Raw genomic sequence first — 8,460 nt, 5'->3', positions numbered from 1 at the left:
TTGCTCGGGTGGAGCTTTGAGAATGCCTTATTATTTATTGTATCCGTTGTTTTGATAGAGGCACAAAAACAATATTTTGAGAGCTAATGGTGTTCATTTGCTAAGGCCGTGACTTATTTCGGGTAATTCGGGTGTAATCTTGATTATGGCGGTAATTTGAACAAGAGGAAAAAAGGGTTACATGTTAGGAGGGTGTTAACAAAAAAAGTTGGTTAATAGGCTCAAGGGGGTTTCCTAATGTTTAATGAAAACGAGAAAAAGGAATTAAGAGAAATTAGCCTAAGTGGGTTCGGTTTATCATCTATTGCCTTTTTACCAAAAATTAAGTGTACTTAACCCGGTATTGGATGCAAATTCTATGAGTCGAGTGAAGTCAAAGCTCTCAAAAAATTGTGAAAGAATTAGAGTTCTCGTACGAACTCTTTTAGGCTCAAACATACCTCACAAAGATTTTAAATTGTGTACTATCGAGTTTTCGCTAAATTCTCAACTATCCCGTTTTTATTGCCTTTTCAAAGTTCATTATGGAGATGACAATTGGGTTAAGACTCAATGCCTTAGTTTAGTACTAACCTAAGCTTTGTACAAATTCCCTAATTTCAAAATCAAGACTAAAATTTCTTAATCGAATCATTCCTTTATGTTCCAACCCTTTTATTTTTGACGACAAATAACGGAACTTTAATTAATTTTCGAAGGAGGGATAGCATGTCGGCAAAATTTAAGAGAGTCAATAAATTAGTTTAATTATTTTATCGTTTATTTTATTTTTATTTTTGATTTTGGTAGTGCAAAACAAACGTTAAGTGCGGGGTTGCACGTCCCTCCGCGTTATTTAAAATGGCGCCTATTCCAAGGGCGTCGCAAAAAGAAATGAGAACAAAAACAAAACAAAAATAAAGTGAAAAAAGAAAGAAAAAGAAGACCCTTAGTGGTCAGGGGTTTCTTCCCGGTCGGGAGATGGTGGATTTTGGGTGGAACGAGCGGAGCGAGCACGAGTGGCACGTGGGGGGCGGTCACTCGCGGGTCGCTTGCTTCGGGTCATGGTTGTATGAGGGGGAAGCAAGAATGAAGAGATAGTGGGGAAGGTTGGAGTGATTTGTGAGGAAGAAATGGGAAAAGGAGGGTAAGTTTAAATAGAAAAAGAAGGGGGAATCCAAGAGTGTTCGGATTCCCAAGCGGGACACGCGGGGTGTGAAGGGGCCACGTCATGCGTATCCCGCCTCCTGACTTTATGTTGGTAGGACATGCGGGGCGTACCGTATGATACGCCCTGCATGTCAAGTCTCCTAGTTAGATTTTTTCTGGATGAAGGCGGAGACGCGGGGCGTACACAGAGGTACGTCCCGCGTGCATGCACGTTTTTTTGAATTTTAAAGAGGGTCTTTTCCAAGTTTTATGGGTTTTAGTAGTGTGTTTAATGTTTTTATTATTCTTAATGAGTAATTAAGAAAGTGATTAAGATGAATTTATTATGGATTTGAAAAGGTTGTGATGTGATTGGAGAGAAAGGGAGGTGGAGTGGAGAAGTGGGAAAGATTTTTGGGGAAGAGGTGATTGATAGGGGAGGAAAGAGGAAAGGTTGCCATGGGGAATCTACATTTCGCAGCTCCCCAGGATACGCGGGGCGTGCCTGAAGGGACGCCCTGCGTGTCCCTGACACGTAGCTTTTTATTCTTTATAGAAAAGGGAAACACGCAGGGCGTGGAGTAGGGACGCCCCGCGTCCTCTGCAATTTTTGCTATGAAAAAGAGCAGAGCCCGGAACACGCGGGGCGTATGGGTGTATACGCCCCGCGTATATTTGGATTTCTAAAGGGATTTGTTTTTCTTTTAGTTTTTGAGAAAAGATAAAAATTAAAATAAAAATAAAAATAGTACCAATATAACAAGACACGGGAAAAATGTCACATGTAAAAATAAAGAAAGCGTGCAAATAAAAAAAAATGGTTTAGATATATATAAACAAGTGGTTTGAGAAATTCAAACCGATGCTACGTTTAGAGTCGGAGTAGCCTAACTTCTTCACATCCTAGGTGAATGCCTCTAATCGCGTAAGATATCCAAATTCTTGAATAAACAACCCGTGCCTACAAAACGGATTGTTAGCTTCAAAAGAATTTAACAAAAACCAAAAACTATATTTACAGAAATTATCGAAGAGTTTAGTTTGCTCCCTTTTTGACTCCTTTGGTAGTTCAAAAAGAGCGAAATGTTCCGACGTAGAAGGAACCTCCGACTCTTCTAACTTTGGATTTATTTCCATGGGTCCACGCACAACCGACTCATCGATATCCGTTTTCTCACAACTGACACGACTTTTATTCCTTGGGGGATCCTTTTGAGAAAACTCAATTAACTCGAGCTTCCTATTTTGGCGAACCGAATTGGAATCTCGAATTGATTCGTCCGCGGCGGAATCAAGAGGAGACTTCAATCTGGCCCATAGATTTCCTATTTCCCTGAAATATGTCTCAGTGTTAGATAAACTTTTATGAATATCTTTAAGCAAAGAATTTATCACATCGAATTGCGAGGTTGAGTGTGGGCGTTCGTCATCCATGCGGTCGTCCCACCGATGACGACTATGAAGCATCATACCATGAAACAAATCATTAGTAACAACACGAAACAAAATAACTTATTCGCACAAAAAGAAAGTAATATTTACGAGTGCTTAAACTAACAATAAAATGTTTTTGTCTAATATTGCAAGAAATTATAAATCCCCGGCAACGGCGCCAAAAACTTGATGTGTAGTTTCGTCTAACGGTGTATGTTTACGGATGTAGTGTGATATGAGTGTGCTATGGGACTATGGATGTGCTCTTTTTAATTGCTCTAAATTCACTAGACGTCACTACTTAGGGGCAAGTGTACCCCGTCGTATCAAGTAATAATCCGGTTAAGACCGGGTATCGAATCCACGAGATTTATAACTACAAGTATTAAACGACTCGGTTTTATACGTTATTTAAGCGGTGAATACTTTAAAGGGTTTTGGTGACAACCACCAACTATTCCTAAACTATTGGTAAGACAGATTTTATATAACAAATACTCTATGAAGTGCAACAGCGACGATAAGTTATAAATATGACAAACAAAGACTCCGAGTATATACGATTAATAATCGACTCTTGCAAAGACGACTACGTGTAGTTCAACCGACCCATGAAGTACTTAGACTACGTGATTCCTAGTCAAGGCGTGTCTAATGCTGGGGATCAGAAACTAGGGCCTATAAGTTCCGTGGCGTGTCAAGTCCTACGGTTTTCGGAGAGTCACTTCCGGTAAGGCAACACCTATATGAATCCCTAAAGATAGCCCAGATGGCATCGGAAATCGCGTTCCCCTACACAAGAGTCAATTATGAGCATCAAAACAAGTAATAAACATCAACACGTATATAGAAACGGAAATTGCAAACCATATATTATAAATGTGGAAAGCATAAATGATGAATACAACCAAGCCTAGTACATAGGAAGAGTGCAAGCTAATTGGCAAGCGAAGAGGGAAGAATTGGCCCGCGGAACTAGCCAACCGGACTCAAGGCCGTCGCTTAGGACTTGGAGGTGGAACTTTCGAGCTTGGTGAACGGAGAAGGGACGGAACTTTGACGGAATGCCGGGATCAACGAACAAGCCCGAAAGGGGATAAAATAAAGCTATACAAAATCTGAATGTCTAAACTCTATAGCCAAGTCTAGATTACTAAACTCTATGGCTAGGTCTAGATTACTAAACTCTATGGCTAGGTCTAGATTACTAAAATGAGTGCTAGTCACTCTTATTTATACATCAAGCTTAGGGGTGGAGTGGTAATTTCACAAAGTACAATCATAGAGGTACATTATTTGGTGCAGAATTCTCAGGACACGCCCTGCGTATGGGAGGAGACGCCCTGCGTGTCTTGCTATACGCCCTGCGTGTTTGAGCTCCTGGTATTTTATTGCTCAAATCACCCCATGTACGCCCCGCGTATCCCAAAACACGCCCTGCGTATTGATAGTTGACTTAGGGGACAATGCAGTCTGACTTTCAGGATTGGGTTAATCATTTTCTGACAGATGTCATACGCCCTGCGTCGTGGTTGACACGCCCTGCGTGTGCTGAGTAGATTTCATATGGTGGTTCAGGATTGATCAATTATTTCTGACTCACTTGTCTGCACGCCCCGCGTGGATGGGAATACGCCCTGCGTGTATTGTATTTTTGTACCTGCGAAATACACTTCTCACGAGCTGAGTTAGCTTAACATTTTATTCTCTAAATGCAACTAAAAATAAAGGAAATTAACCGAAAGCTCGGATTTTACTTTTATTTCATTATTTTATTAAAACGCATTATTTTTGTAATTAAACTTATTTATTTAGCTCGAAACTAAACCGTAAACTACGCTAAAAGATAGGGACGAAATGCCCCTATCAATATACATCGTAGATACAGAATGACTTTGGTCGTTTGTTTATTTTATTTTCTTTAGTCACTTTTGCGGATACGTCCATCTCTCTTAAGAACAACACAAGGCATAACGTAAGAGCTCGTCTTTTATTCGGAAGGGACGGGCCACGTTTGTGAAACTCTTTACGTTACAACGGGGTCATTCGAAACATAAATGTTCTTTGTTTTCGTTTTGTCATAATCTCGTTTTATCCCAACCTATTTAAAGAATGTGAATAACGGCTGGCGTTAATATAGTCTTTTGAATCGAGATATAACTATCCTCAATACCAAACCGATTCATATTAATACGTGCTTACGTCATAACGCATTTCCTAAACATGTGCCTTCTTCGGGACACGGAAAGGGACCAGGCGGGTCGCACAAGTTCATTCATACGAGATGACTAAGTCGTCTTTAGTTCGAATCGTTTCGATGTTTTGGGGGTAGTTTGTATATCGGTTTAAGAGTATATATTAACGTATCGTTTTATTTTCTTTACATATTTTAGGAATAGACACGTATCATGGCAATTTGAAAACACGAACTGATTCATTCACCACATCAAAAATAGTAACGGGTAATTCTATGGCAACTTCTAAGGCTACTATATGCTTACACGCCTGATCGCGGGACCTCACAGGACCGCACAAATTCGCCCCTAACGAATGGATGGGGACCCTTTGGCGCCTTACTGTAAGGGGGAACTTACACTAGCCTCTTTCGAGCGACGAATGGACTCTCGCTAGAGGTTTCGCGGAAATTACCCAAAAGGTTTGCAATAATGCTTATGAATGCATACGAAAAGAAATAATACGATCCGTCCCCGTTAAGGGCTTAATACACGCCTTCCGGAATCAAATTTCTCGCTTCCCCAGTAGAGTCGCCACTTGTTAGACAAGGTGCCGAACGGCCTCACCCGGGCGGACCGGGGGGTGGACACCTCATGGCGACGTAAGCGGTGATTGGCGCCGAAAGCAACCAATCATGGAATCAAGCTGCTCGACAGGACCGGAGCTCGGAGTACGGAAGAGTCGCCACCCACGGGAGACCAGTGAGGGTTTGGGAAACTTAGGTACGAGCCGAGAAGGCTAGCTCCTTTCGGGAGAAAGGCTACTCGGCACCCCGACATCGCCCAGTTATGAACCACCGGCCTCCTACTCAGCGTGTTAGGCGATAACGGACTAATCGCATATTTCTTTAAGTTTAAAATTCATTTGAAACCTTTTCTTTCTCGTTTTGAAAACCGTTTTGAGCATGTTATTCGAAAGCCATTTTAGTAAAGAATCACCCATTTTTGCATAAATTTAAAGTATATAGGAGAGAGAGGGGGAGAAGAAAGAATTGATTTATTCACAGTGTGATTTTATGCTTAGACTATACACTAACTCTACGATAATCTCATTCCCCAAAAACGAGTTTATTTACATGGTTCGTACCTTAATCGCCGTTGGAACGATTTAGGTACGTTTCAAAACCCCGTTAATGACGTTCACTCGAATCGCCGTTGGAACGACTCGAGCGTTTGAAAACGTTGAGCAAACATTTTTAATCTAAAAAAACGTGATTAAGCATACAAGTCAATTTAAAAACCATTTAGTTAGGAAAACAATTCAAAACTTCATTATTTATAATGAAAACGATTTTAATTACAAGGTTCGCTTAATCCGTCGTTGGAACGAATTAAGGTTTCAACACGTGATATTTTAGAAACGATTTAAAAACAACAAGAAAACACTATTTACACTTTGGGAATATCTACAAAAACTTTTAGTTTAAATAAGCAAATTAAACTCTATTTTTGTGGTTTGTTTTCCCTTTTTTCACTCAATTAACCTCTAATCACAACAATTAAGAAATTTAGTCTAAATCAACCCAAATATATTTATAGAATATATACATATAGAAAACCTAAAAGGAGAATAAGTATACATATTTATACATATATACAAGAATGGTAGAAATAGTAATAATATATGTAAGTTAAATATATGGTAAGAAAAAATAATAGTACATGTATATATAAGTGAAAATAGAGGTAATACTAATTAAAATACACTTTGATTTTGATTTAAGAAACAATGTAAAAATAGAGAATAAAATCCATAAATAAGAAAGTTAAATTCATCCCAAAATAGTTTTACATAATAAATATATAGAAAATAACCCCCACCCTAGATAATGACTAATATAACTCAAATAAACCAAAAACTATATATATGTACAAATATGTTACTTTACAAAACTAAATTGATGTAAATTAAGTTTAAAATATAAAATAGATAGATAAATAATATGTAATTAATAGTTATATAACTCAAAATAATTTTCATAAATACATCACCTAATTATACACATATATACAAGGACCAAAAGTCTAAAAGTTGAGAAAGAGGGATCAAAACAGCATTTTTTACATATCAGCAGCTTTACCGACGGAAAATCCGTCGGTAAACAGCCTTTAGTGACAGAAAACGGAAAATTACAGAATCAATCCAACAGTTTCCAGATTTATTCAAAAGCTTTAGATTAGATCTATTCTATCGTTTTGGGTCCCCGAACTACCAAAATTGGATCATAGTCTATGACGGAGATTCCTAAAACGATGTTTTATTTCAAAACGTTATTTAGAAATATTTTCAAAAACTTATAATTACAACGTTTTTTAATCCCGAACTACCTTTGAATCGGATCACGGTTCGTATTGGGATATTAAAACGAGGTTTTTTATTTCAAAACAAAAACGAACTTTTATTTAATACGAGACAAAAATAAATACGGGAAATTAAATAAGACGTAATAAATAAATAACTAAATAAATAAAAACTATATCCTAAAAATATAAAATAAGAAAATAAAGTAAATGAATAAATAAATGAAATAAATAAAACGAGTCTAGTCCTCGGATAATACCTCAAGATCGGTATTTGACGGCTGAAGTCGGTTGATTCCACGAGTTGCCTTTTTTGTGTTTTCCGGGTTTTTTAGTAAAAATTTAACTTTTAGGAAATTCGGACTTTTTGAGAAAAAAAATATTTTCCTCAAAAAAATTCACTTTCTCTCTCTAAAAATGTCTAGAGTAAGAAAGCTCTCCAAAATCCCCCATCCCTCTAAATGCATGGGGATCCGTGCCTTATATAGGCGAGGATCCCCGGAAACTTTGGGCGACGCCCGATTAAAATTGGGCGTCGCCCAAAGGAGGTTGGGCGATCACCCAACACTAGTTGGGCGGACGCCCAACTTGCGTTGGGCGAACGCCCAACTTCTGTTGGGCGCGTGCCCAACGGATGTTGGGCGTTCGCCCAACAAGCGTTGGGCGTTCGCCCAACGCAGGTTGGGCGTTCGCCCAACGTCGTTGGGCGTTTGCCCAACGGATGTTGGGCGTCCGCCCAACGGACGTTGGGCGTTCGCCCCACCTATGTTGGGTGGTCGCCCGACGTCGTTGGGCGCCCGCCCAGAGGCTGTCGGGCGTGCACGCCCAGCGGCCGTCGGGCGTGCATCCCTCGCTGTCGGGCGCGCGCGCCCAGTAGCCATCGGGCGTGTTCCCCGCGCTATCGGGTGCGCGTCCAACTGTCGTCGGACGCGCACCGACTGCCGCTAGGCGCGCGTCCAACTGTCGTCGGGCGCGTCCAACCGCTTCAACCGTCTCGTTACAGATTTTCGTCACAGGTCCTCCGACTCGGTGTCTCCAACAGTAAATATTTCGTATATAAAAAAATAAAAAATAAATACTTATAATTAAAATATATAATTTTTTTTATAGAAATTGGTTTTATATTTAATATACTAATATATATATATATATATATATATATTTGTGAGACCATTTTTAACTATGGGTTAAAAAGCAGCCCCTTATGGAGAAATAATTCATAACTCTACTTAGATGGGGAATTATTTTCTCCATTAACCCCACTTAGAAGTTTAATCCGGCATCAGTCCGGTGGTTTTTTTTTTGTGACCTAGAGGGCAAAAGGAACAGAAAAGACACAAAGAAGGAGAAAAGAGCAGACTAC

This window comes from Euphorbia lathyris, chromosome 3 (assembly GCF_963576675.1).
Source record: "Euphorbia lathyris chromosome 3, ddEupLath1.1, whole genome shotgun sequence".
Taxonomy (NCBI): Eukaryota; Viridiplantae; Streptophyta; class Magnoliopsida; order Malpighiales; family Euphorbiaceae; genus Euphorbia; species Euphorbia lathyris.
This window is presented reverse-complemented; position numbering follows the sequence as displayed.